We start from the raw sequence: 11,794 nt of genomic DNA, 5'->3' as shown, positions 1-11,794 counted from the left end.
AGGATGATCTGTATTAGTTAGGAGCCCAAATCAGGTTCTCTCCTAAGATGCAGGGTCTTCAGGGGGCCTTGATTTTTCATGAGTTAAAACCAAGGGGGTTGGGTGGGGGGAGTTCTCCAGCTCACTCCTGTCTGTGGGCTCGTAGGCTGAGGAATCCTCCTTCACCAGCGTCTAAATTAGGTAGAGTGTTTGCTCCCAATAGTCATTTCTTTTTTATCTTCAGACTTTTGAAAACCCTTGCATTGTAACGTTTTTAAAACAACAGAGAATTGCCTTTGGTTTTATAGAAGTGAAACTTACCAGTTATGTAAAGGGTTTCACTGCCATCTTTGGAAAGGGTTAGAACAATTAGGGAATTGGAAGAGCTGTGGAACGGCCACAAGGGACTGTTCTTTGGACAATTTGAAACTGGTAACAAAAGATGAATATCCTTGGTCTCCAGACTGCATACTATCTGCCTGTATATCTCTAAGCTGAGTAACCAACTATGTTGGTTGTAAACCCTTACTGGGAAAGTTTGATTTTACACCACTATATGCATATTAAAACATTTTGTATGTTAGTAAGTTTTATCATAAAATAGAAATTTTAAATGAGGTGAAACAAAATAGTTTAAAAATATTAATGATTAAGATGTTGATATCCAGTGTTTCTAAGGAAAGCAATGAACACCTGGTCATTTCAAATATGGCTTTAAGATTGTGATTCAGTAATGCAGTAATGTTAGCTTCCAAGTTCAGCCCACTTTGTTGGTTTTATTTTTTTTTTTAATGTTTATTTTTGAAAGACAGCACACACAAGCAGGGGAAGGGCAGAGAGAGGGGGAGAGAAGATCTGAAGCAGGCTCTGCACTGAAGCAGAGAGCCCAACATGAGGCTCAAACTCACGAACCGTGAGGTCATGACCTGAGCCTAAAGTGGACGCTTAACTGACTGAGCCACCCGGGCGCCCCTGGTTGTTGGTTTTAATGCAGTGTCGACGGTGGAAAAAAGATGGCTTCCAAATTCTAAGTGGAGGAAGGGCACTGCTGGTCACATTAAGTCATGATGCTCGTTAATTCACTTTTATTCACCGATTATGCAAAGGTGTTTGTTGAAATCTGGCTAGTAAATTTCCATTCCATCTTCTCTCATGGCAGACTAATGCAAACTAATTGAAACATGTTACAAATTTTATGTTTTTTAACCAAGGACTTTAAAGCACTCAAACTCTTCACTTGGAAAGTTTTGAGCAAGTTATAAAAGCATCTCCAAGACTGTTTGAGCAACGTTTACATGGTTCTTGGCCAAGAGCTGACCTAAGCCCAGCAACACTTCCAAACATCCTTTTCTGAAAGGCCCTTTCCACAGGACTTGTCTGTAGTCTTGCCTTGGTTCCCCCACTTGGAGCCCTCTGCCCTCAGTAATGGTGCAAGGGTGGAGTAGGTTCTGGTGTGCAACTCTGTAGCTAGCTGCCTGCTCTCCTGCCTGCTGCCTGCTGTAGACACATGGTCTCACTGCCCGCCCCTTTCCCACAGCCCCTCGGGATCCCAGAGGTTCTGGAGGGGAGCAGAGAGGAGCTGAATGGCGAGCATTAAAAATAGCGCCAGTGACTCACCGCACTTTATTGCTGCAGTGCCCTTTCCTCAGAACCACCAAGATAGCCTGGACAATCTGACAGGGTGAGGGGGAACAACTTTCTGACAATCTTTCGCCCAGTCGGATTCCTCTGCTTTTCCTCACCCTTCTGGCTATTTCCTTCTGCCACTGTCTTTGTCTTATTCCACATTTAGATCTATGTTGACCAATTTCTGTGTTGACCAACTTTGGGTGTCTTCTTCCCGCTCCCGTAGACATCTCTTATTCCTAAAACCCTGTGTTTCTCATTTCTTCCAACTGTTGGAGAAGCTGACTCTGATTACTGTTCAACTCTGGCTTTGGCTCTCAGCACCCTCCAGGATGACATCCCGAGGCACCATCATGAGGAATCTGCAGATGATGACGTAGCATATTAGGGAAGTAGAGGCAAGCTTGCTTGAGGTGGGGGGGGGGGTTCTGTTTCATGTCATCAAATGTCTGCCCACCTTAGGTCTTCCTGTACTTGCTACCAAGGATATGACATGATCCATTTTCCTTCCTTTGAGGTACGTGGCAGTCAACTTTATTGCTAAGTTTCATATGCTCCAATCATCTAAATGGCTTGGTTATTAGAAAGGACAAAATGAATTTTTTCACTCGGGATCCTTCTCTTTTCCCCCATATGCTTCTGTGATCATTCCCAGGATCACTTTCATCTGCTGTCTTCCCACAGTGAAGAGAATTGGACTGGCCTGCCTCTCAGGCCCCACCTCTGCAACTCTGATACCTCCCTTGCGTGCCTACCTTCACTCTTCCCAGCAAATGGTTGTGGTTTCCCCTCCTATGGTCACTCTGATTAAGGTCCTGGGACTACAAGGTAAGTGTCTGCCATCACTGAGCTTTTGTTTAGCTGGGGAGATAGGTAATTAAAATAAACAAAAATCGATTACGGGGTGGCAGCTGCCCGCATAGAATGGTCAGAGTAGGCTCCGCTGAGGAGCTGGTATTCAAGGTGAGATCTGAAGGGTCTGAAAAGGACGGAGCTGAGGAGCAGGTGGGTGAGAGTGTTCTGGGCAGCTTGATGTTAGAAGATGGAAGAGTACTTTCCAAACGATACAGAATTCTCTCCTAACCTTGCATCTTGTACCAAGAGATCTCTTTCTTAAAATCCCAACACACTTTTTTTTTTTAAGTTTATTTATTTTGAGAGAGAGTACAAATGTGTACGGTTGCACCCACATGCATGGGGGAAGGGCAAAGAGAGAGGGAGGAAGAGAGAGAGAGAATCCCAAGCAGGCTTCATGCTGTCAGTGCAGAGCCTCATGCAGGGTTTGACTGAACCCACAGACCATGAGGTCATGACCTGAGGAGAAACCAAGTTGGACACTTAACCGACTCAGCCACCCAGATGCCCCCCAACACCCTTTGAATGCCACCTCTTTTTCTGATGGCAAGGAAATGCCAATATTTTTCAAGATAAAAATCCCATTACTCTGTAGTCCCATAAAGATAAATGATAAAATATTGGTCCCATCCACTGGCTGTTTCAAGTGCCCCAGGGGGATCTGCTATTCTTGACTTTGCATCAAGCTACAAGGAGGAATGAATTGGTGAAATGGCATCGCGATGGACACCTACCTGACAGAGTGACCTCTTTATTTCAGTTCGTGCTCATCTCATTGCAGATCTCACAGCCTGTGGACACGGCCATATCGGCTTCATGCCGGGATGATCAACAAGGGGAAACTCGTGGGGAGAAGACACTCCTTAGAGTTAGGTGTGATTTCATGGCATGAAAGCCCCAAAGGGAAGGTGAATCAAGAGACTGTGGAACTCTCCAAAGGTAAATCCTGACTGCCCACATCACATTCCGGGGTACTGAGGAAATGTGAGCAAAGAATTGCTCAATCGCAATGTTCTCTTGGAATGAGTAGAGGATGGTGGATAAAGTGCTGGAAACAGGAATGCAGAAATCTTTGTAGAATTCTAAAAGTAGCCATAATACCCTTTTTTTTTTTTTTTTTAAGAAGGGAGGAAGCGGATGGTGTAAATTGTGGTTTGTTGAGACCTGCAAAGCTCTTGTCTGCCTGAATCATGAGATTATTCTTGCAGACCTTCCTTTAATCCTCAGTGTCTTCTTTAAAGAGCCCCAGGGCTTCTCAGGTTCGTCCCCTGAGCACTGTTTGTGTGTAATCCATTGTCAGCTGTGCGACTGAGCATCGCATTGACATTTCCAGCACACTCAAAGCCAAATCGGTGACCCTTCCGTTAGCAAATGTGCAAGCATTTTGTTCTGACCCGTGACTCATTTTGACCCTTTACTCCAGTCTTACTTTACTCCAGTTATTCATGCTTTCTCATATTGCTAATATCTTTGTAAGTCATTGTAAAGCGTTTGAGGAACAAGATGGAGCCTGGAAAATATAAATAGAAACAACATGTAGCGGTTAAGAGTACAGGCCCCAGAGTCAGCTGGAATCCAACCCCCCTTCCGTATCTGTAAACTAGAAACAATAATAGCTATCTTGTAGGATTATTTGAATATTTATGAAGAATACTGAGCACTGTCACTGAGACAAAGTTAAGCAATACATATGTAGCTATCATTCCCTTACGATTATATAACTAAATGGATCCAATCCTGCGAGCTTGAAATTGACCCCAGCCAAAATTCCTCATCAGATTGTAAACATATTTAAAAGATGATCTTTAAAATTAGTATGATTCCCTAAGACCATGTCATACTAGGCCAATATAATTTTATGTATTTTTTTTAATTGTGATGACTGACTATAAGAGGGAAAGCTGTAGGAAAACATACCTTGATACCAGCAAAGCTTTTAACATCTCACAATAGCTTAAATAAGTTAAAGCTTATTTAACTTATTAAAGCTTAAATAACTTAAAGTTACATGGACAGAGGACACTTCAATTAGGTTGATTCAACCCATTAAACCAGTAAGACCTCTAGATGGTCGTTCTCAGCCCTGGTTACACTTTGGAGATTTTTTTTTTTTTTTTTCTTTTTCAAGTACCGGTGCCTGTGGGTACTCCAGGTTGACAAACTCAGCCTCTCTGAGGTGGGGCATGGGCATTGTGTTTTGTTTTGTTTTTGCTTTTTAAGCTCCCCTCTGATTTTAAAGTTTAACCAAAATTGAGAACTACTGCTGTGATTATATGGCTTGAAGGGAGACTAAAAGCCAAGGGTTTAATCACCCTATCTGGATTTTGTCCTTAGCCTGCCCGGTCCACATTTGTCTCAGTGACCTACAGAAGGACCAAGGGGGCATAACCTGTCAGATGCATGGATGCCACAAAGCAAATGCAGTAAATGACATGACAGACTCTGATTGATGTTGACAAGCTGGACCCATGACCTGATTTGAGCAAAATGCACTTTTAAACGTCAGGTTCTAAGTTCATGTGCAGGGCAGTGGGTCCCAGAGCGTAATCCCCAGACCAATAGCATCGGTGTCATCCGACAACTTGTTAAAAATGTAAATTCTCAGGCTCTACCCCAATCTACTAATTTAGAAACTGTAGAGGGTGGAGCTGGCAGTCTTTTTGGAAATCTTTCTGGGGAATTCTGATGCCTGCTAAAGCTTGAGAACCACTTGTGTCGGGGGAGAAAATCTCAATGGACCAAGTGGGAGACACCTGTGATTGAAATAACGCTGCAAAGAGAGTCTCTTTTTTTCTTAGTGATCTATTATCTCTTTCTTCGTGATCTTTTATTCTCACTTGCCAATTGCCATGAAGACCTCCCATACTTTGTGGCTCATGCCACTTGCTTATCTCTTTGTACCTCATTCATGATATAAACTTGTTCATTGACAATCTAAATAATTCTAGGGACAAATAGAAATGTAGAATATGATGATATATGAGTGTAGAATATGATGATATAATAGCTAAAAAAGAGCAGTCACCATATTGCCGGGCACTATTAGGAGCCCTTTAGGTGAATATTAATTCATTTAATGAGGAAAGACACCGTCAGGATTTGATCTATTGCAACCGTAGAATGATGGCCATTTTTGGTGGGTTAGAGTGGAAGGGTGGGCTCAGTTAACTTCCAGTGTTTCTGCTCGGTCTCTAGCTGTGCTATGTGCCTGAGGAGGTTTTGGGTAAATAGTAAAGAAGATTAAGAATGAACGGATCACCAGGATTTAAAATTTAAACCCCTCTCCCTCATTCCTTCCCCATTCTCTGAAAAAGGGCAGGTGAGGGGGAGAAGAAAAATCTGTCTCAACACATTTGAGGGAATAAAAGAAGGCAAAAAAGTAGGGGGTGGGACCCTGCAAGGCAGACAATTGGCCCTGTTCCAGGGAACATGGACAGACATGCACCTGTCCAAGGCCACGTGGGAATGGGGTGGAGAGGGTGAAAACCTGTTTCCAGCAGTGGAACCCAAACACGTCCCCCCTCCTCCAGCTCCTGGAGGACTTGCAGGTTGTTCAGCCACAAGGGGTGGTACAGACCACAGACACCCAGACTACCTGTGCGGCTTTTTCTTGAGAGAGAATCGCTTAGAGCCAGCCAAGAGTTGCCTCAAAGAACTGTCATATCTCAAGGCATATTTCTTAACGTACAAGGAGCAGGCCCATTCCAGCAAGATGCCTGGAATAAATTTTTCTGTGGCTGTGGCCAGACTTTTAACTGTTTCCTAGATTTGGAGGGCTCCAGGAAGCAGCGTCCCAAAGTGCTCTGGGGCACACACCATTTCGGATTTTGCTCCTCTGGGAGATTAAAACTCGGTTAGCATGTGTTAAGGATGCTAAGTCTTCTGGAAGACGTGATATTGTGATTAATAATAAGAAATATGGGGCGCCTGGGTGGCGCAGTAGGTTAAGCGTCTGACTTCAGCCAGGTCACGATCTCGCGGTCCGTGAGTTCGAGCCCCGCGTCAGGCTCTGGGCTGATGGCTCAGAGCCTGGAGCCTGTTTCCGATTCTGTGTCTCCCTCTCTCTCTGCCCCTCGCCCGTTCATGCTCTGTCTCTCTCTGTCCCAAAAATAAATAATAAAACGTTGAAAAAAAAAATTTAAAAAAATAAATAATAAGAAATACATAGATTTTTTTCCTTCATCCAGGTTCCTGGCACAGAACTCCTCAGACCATTGGAACTTCCTGTGTTGGGAGCAATAAAGGTGTCATGTGTTATGTTAATGAGGTGACTTTTGGAAAGCACTGGAGCCAACCATGTGATTAGAGAATTGGAACTTTAGGCCCCACCCCCTGACCTCCTGGGAGGGAAGAGGCCTCCTCCTCAGGTTGGATCAGTCACCAATGGCCAATGATTTCATCAATCATACCTATGAAAAGAAGCCTCTATAGAAACCCTGAAGGACAGGGTTCAGAGAGTTTCTGGGTTGGTGGACACATGGAGATTCTGGAAGAGTGGCATGCCCAGAGAAGATCATGGGAGCTCCACGCCCCCTCCCTCCACCTTTCCCATCTCTGCCACCTGGCTGATCCTGATTTATAGATAGCCTTTTGTAATAAAACAGTAGTAAGCAAACTAAAACTGGTTTCCTGAGTTCTGTGAGTGGCTCTGGCAAATTAACTGACACCAAGGAGGGGGTCATGAGAACTTTGATCTACAGCCAACAGGTCAGAAGCACGGTGACAACCTGAATGTGTGATGGGCATCTGAAGGAGGATGGAGGAGGGGGGGGATGGTCTTGTGGGATCGAGCCCTTAATCTATGGGATCTGACACTATTTCCAGGTCGATAGTTCTAAATCAAGTGAATTGTAGGACACCCAGCTGGCGTCTAAGAATTGAAACCTTGTGTCCATTTTTCCCATATGTGGTCCTTCCAAAACATTTCCCCACGTCGTCGCTGTGGTAAAAGCACACAATAGAAACCTACAAAATAAAAGCAAAGTCCTCCAAAGTCCCCTCTACGCACGTGCTACAACCTAAGGGTACTCACTCTTACTATTTTATCATTTATTCTTCCAAAAATTAATATGTGTATCACAGGAAACGTGTATGTGAGTGTTTGTGGAAGCATTTTAGGTTGTAAAAACCTGAGGGAGAGGGGGGTACGTGCCTCTGTCTTCTAGTGGGTAGAGGACAGAGTCGCTACTAAATGTCCTATAGTATGAAAAACAGCCCTCACGACAAAGAATTATCGACCCAGGGTCAACACCCAGGGTCAACGCTGCTGATGTTGAGAAACTCTGCTCTAGGGTAGAGTGGTTTTGAAACCTGACTGCATTAGAATGCCCTGGAGGTTTGTTAGAACACAGATTGCTGGGCCCCACCCCCAAAGTTTCTAATTCAGTAGGTCTGGAGTGGGGCCCCACAGTTTGCATTTCTATAAGTTTCCAGGGGATGCTGATGTGGCAGGTCTAGGACCACACTTGATGAACCTTGCCCCGGGGACCTTCCGTGTGGGGCCTTCCCCTTGTCCTCATGGACAAGGTGGGCTCACCAGCACCTGCCCTGGGTGCCGCCAGAAGGAAGGGATAAAAGCCCACTCTGTGACTGCCCAACCAAGAAGTAGCAGAAGTAGCAGAAATCATTTCCACTCACAGCCCGTTGGCGAGAACCCCACAGAGAAGCCACACCCAGTTGCATGAGAGACTGGAAGATGTGAGTTCTAGCACACCGTTCATGAGCCCCGAGAAGACAGCAGGGGGGGTGGGGGGCTAAAAGGAGGGAGAGAGGATGGATGTTGAGGACAGTTTGCTGGAAGGCACGACGCGATCTGCACCCCACCCCAGCTCTCTGTCATCTCCCTTCCCTCCTGTCCCCTCACTTGCTCTTCCCTAGACACACCCAGCTCTCTGCTCTGCGGCCAGCACGCTCCCCGCGTGGCATTTGTGTTCCCTGTTCCCTCTGCCTCGGAAGCTCCTCTCCCAGTCACTTGGCTTGTTCTCTCACTTGGTTCTGGTCCCAGCTCAAATGTTCCTCCTCAGAGTGGCTGGCCCCGGCCACCCCGACGGGTAACCCCCCTCCTCTGCCCCACTTGCCCCTCTGGTCTTTCTCCCCTTACCCCACTTTCCCCTGTCCATGACGGTGCTGTCAGCAGCATGTTGCATATTTATTTGCTTCTCTCTTTGCCCCTGTCACAGGAAAGCAAGGTTTATGAGGGCAAGGCCTGTCTTCTTCACTTTTATATCCTGGAACAGCTCCTGGCACAGAAGAGGCGCTTAAATCTTTGCTGAACAAGTGAAATCTTCCGTTTTTGATAGGCACTGCCAGATGGCTCTTCAAATAGATTTTTGGGTTTAAGTTCTAAATTCGCGAGTTGGTTCAACCCTCATTAATGTGGAATATTTTCTTTGGGCTTCTTGTGTCCAATGTTTTTGCAAATCATGGCCCTGAAATATTCATCACTGGTTCCTCTGCCTCACTGGGGCGGCCTCATCAACCCAGGTCCTGGAAGCTACATTTCCCAGCTGGGGTGTGAGCCAGAAGAAACAAAGTGGGCTGGCAGTAAATCTTCCTAACTAGGCAACACTGTTTCTCAAAGGAACATGTGATAGTCACACCCATTTAATGTAAGAGTCCAATCAAGGGAGAGGCATTGATTCAGCTGATTTAGCCCCCATCAGAAAAATCGTCCCCTATCTAAACTATCTTGATTTACAAGATTCTTAATGGCCCAAAAGTGCTGTATCAGCTTAAGCTGATCTAAGAAAATAAACATTTCATAACTGTGATAATATAAGTGCCTCCAGACACAGAACAGCTCAGCCCCAATGGATGGTTCTTATAAATAAACCAGGCAATAGCACACTACAGAAATAACCAGAATTTCTGTGACTTCATGGGGAGCCAAATGGAAATGCCCTTGCCAAGTGAATGCTAAAGTCATCTCATAGTCAAAATATGGTCAGACCCTAGATGGGAGCCAGACATTTTGCTCCAACGAGAGCCATTTCTCAAGTGGAAGCTGGTTAACTTGAGCCCTCAAAATAGAATTTTTATGCTTTGAGTTTAGGGAAAGGGGATGTACTACAAGAAAATGAGTTCATCTAAGGGGTCTGGTTAAAACCAGACAGAAACAAGACGCCAGCCGCAGGCCTGGAACCAGCTTTGACGCGGTGGCTTATGTGTTGTAGGCCGACAGCCCATGCGTCTGGATTCACCGTGCCCCGCAGCCCAGCAGGGTCCTGTGTGATTACAAGCAGGCCAGGCCCTGGTCCACGAGGCAGAGATTTTCAGCATCGCTGGTTAAAATAAAAACAGCTTCCTGTTGATCAGAAGAGGCCAGTTATCGGAAGAATCTCATTTCCTGAACATTTTAATTTTTGAGATTTTACGGTGATAAGAAGAAAGCAAATTAATTTTCAAGGGTGTGTGCTGTGGCAATTTCTCTGGGAAATTACATTTTCTGGGACAAGGTGTCCATGTGGTCATCTTTGGATGGACATAGAAGTATCCCAGACAAAATCGGGGACACCTCCCCGCCCCCCGCCCCCCGCCACCTTTGCCCACTGGCTCGATTCTGGGACAACTGGTGCCTCTGTGAGGGCTGGGCTGCACTGAGGCCAGGTTGGCCAGAAGAGATCATTTGGTTCAGACTGTCCCCATAATCTTCCCTGCAGCATAGATGGTGATTTTTCTTACTCCCCAGATTCCAGATCCTCTCAGTAACTAGCTTGGCAGTCTACATGATGGGCAGTAACAGAGAGGAGTGAATGCGTCAGAAAGTGAGGCCAACCCGAGGCTTGGGAAGGCCCTGGGTGGGTGGGGACCTGTGCAAACCCATGCGTGGTCACCTCTGTGGCTTCAGGACTAGCAGGCACCAGCCACAAAGTCCCATCTTGGTCCCATTCAGAGTCTTCTAGAAGGTTCTAGCATTTTCTGCACAAGGCAAGCACAAGCACCATAATCCTGTGGTTTAATGGGGTGAGCACAGCTGATGCTGGGGCAGCTTCCCCCTCAGGGAGGGCCTTCCTCCATATTCACTGGTAGGATCAGACCTCAGTGAGCTCAGGTCCTCAGAGCACAAAAAGAAATTATTTTTCATCTAACGTGTTTGGAAACTATTCCTCGTACAGAAGCACACAGAGCCTTCAAAGGCCACAGACCTAACACTGTTTCGGACACTTTGGAAGCCAAAGAAGCTTTTCCAGATTTTGAGGCTGTGTGTAAAGGCTGTCACTCTTCCTACAGCTGGTGGTTCAAAGATTCTCCCCTTTCAATCTTTCCTCTTTCGGCTTCTTCCCTCATCAGATCCCTTTATTCACCAACTGTGACAGCCTGGTCTCCGCCAAAAGCCCCACTCCAGCTGTGAACTTGGAGGGAGGTGCAGAAACCATGTCCTCTGAGAGCAGAAGTCCCGGGGTCCCATTGCCCTCCAGATCTCTGGGGGGCCAGTGGCTTTTACGTTTTGTTCACAGTGTCCATGACCCATCCCCACCCTGACACTAATACCCACACTGTCAGGGGCTCCAGGAGAAGACAGAAGAGAAGCATGAAGCTTGGAGCCTTGACGTCCTGTCTCTGACGCCATCTCTGACTGCCGGCTCTCTTGCCAGCCTCCCCACACTGGCATTAACACCCTGCTCTTCTCCAGACGCCATCGAAGACCTGAGCTGGAGACCACGCCAAACAATTCCACGGCAAATCCAGCCGGCGCTCTGGGACTGTGCTGTGCGATCCAGGCTCCACTGGCCACGTGTGCAGACTGAGCACTTGAAACGTAGCTACTGTGCATGGAGATAAGTATAAAATACACAGCGGACTTCGGGCACTCAGCATAAAAAGAGAATGTAAAATGTCTCATAATGTTTATATTGATCACATTTTGAAATGATGCTATTTTTATATACGGGGTTAAATAAAATATATTAAAATGAGCTTCATCATTTGTTGCTTTTTACTTTTTTTTAAAGCTTTTTAAAAAAAAATGTTTATTTAGACAGAGAGAGGGAGAGAAAGAGCATGCTCAAGTAGGGGAGGGACAGAGAGGGAGAGAGAGAATCCCAAACAGGCTCCATGCTGTCACTACACAGCCTGATGTGGGGTTTGATCTCACGAACAGTGAGATCATGACCTGAGCCGAAATGAAGAGTCAGATGCTTAACCGACTGACCCACCCAGGCACCTCTCTTCTTTTTCTTTTTCTTTCTTTCTTTCTTTCTTTCTTTCTTTCTTTCTTTCTTTCTTTCTTTCTTTCTTTCTCTTTCTTTCTTTCTTTCTTTCGTTCCTTCTCTTTCTATCATCTTTTTTCTCTTCCTTTTTTCTTTTCTTTCTATCATTCTGTCTCTATGGTCTT

General features: G+C 45.7%; 1 long non-coding RNA gene across 1 annotated transcript; it reads left to right on the top strand.

Annotated features, from left to right (window-relative positions):
• The first annotated feature begins 579 nt into the window (after positions 1–579).
• Positions 580–11,375, top strand: LOC147582047 (uncharacterized). Its single transcript, XR_015250522.1, has 2 exons — positions 580–3,399; positions 11,093–11,375. It is a non-coding gene; the product is annotated as an uncharacterized LOC147582047 (long non-coding RNA).
• Positions 11,376–11,794: the final 419 nt, after the last annotated feature.

Source organism: Puma concolor, chromosome B1 (assembly GCF_028749965.1).
Source record: "Puma concolor isolate L17-30 chromosome B1, mPumCon1.1.hap2, whole genome shotgun sequence".
In the NCBI taxonomy this organism is placed as follows: Eukaryota; Metazoa; Chordata; class Mammalia; order Carnivora; family Felidae; genus Puma; species Puma concolor.
Note: the sequence above shows the minus strand (reverse complement) of the source record. Positions and strands in the feature narration are given on the sequence as shown.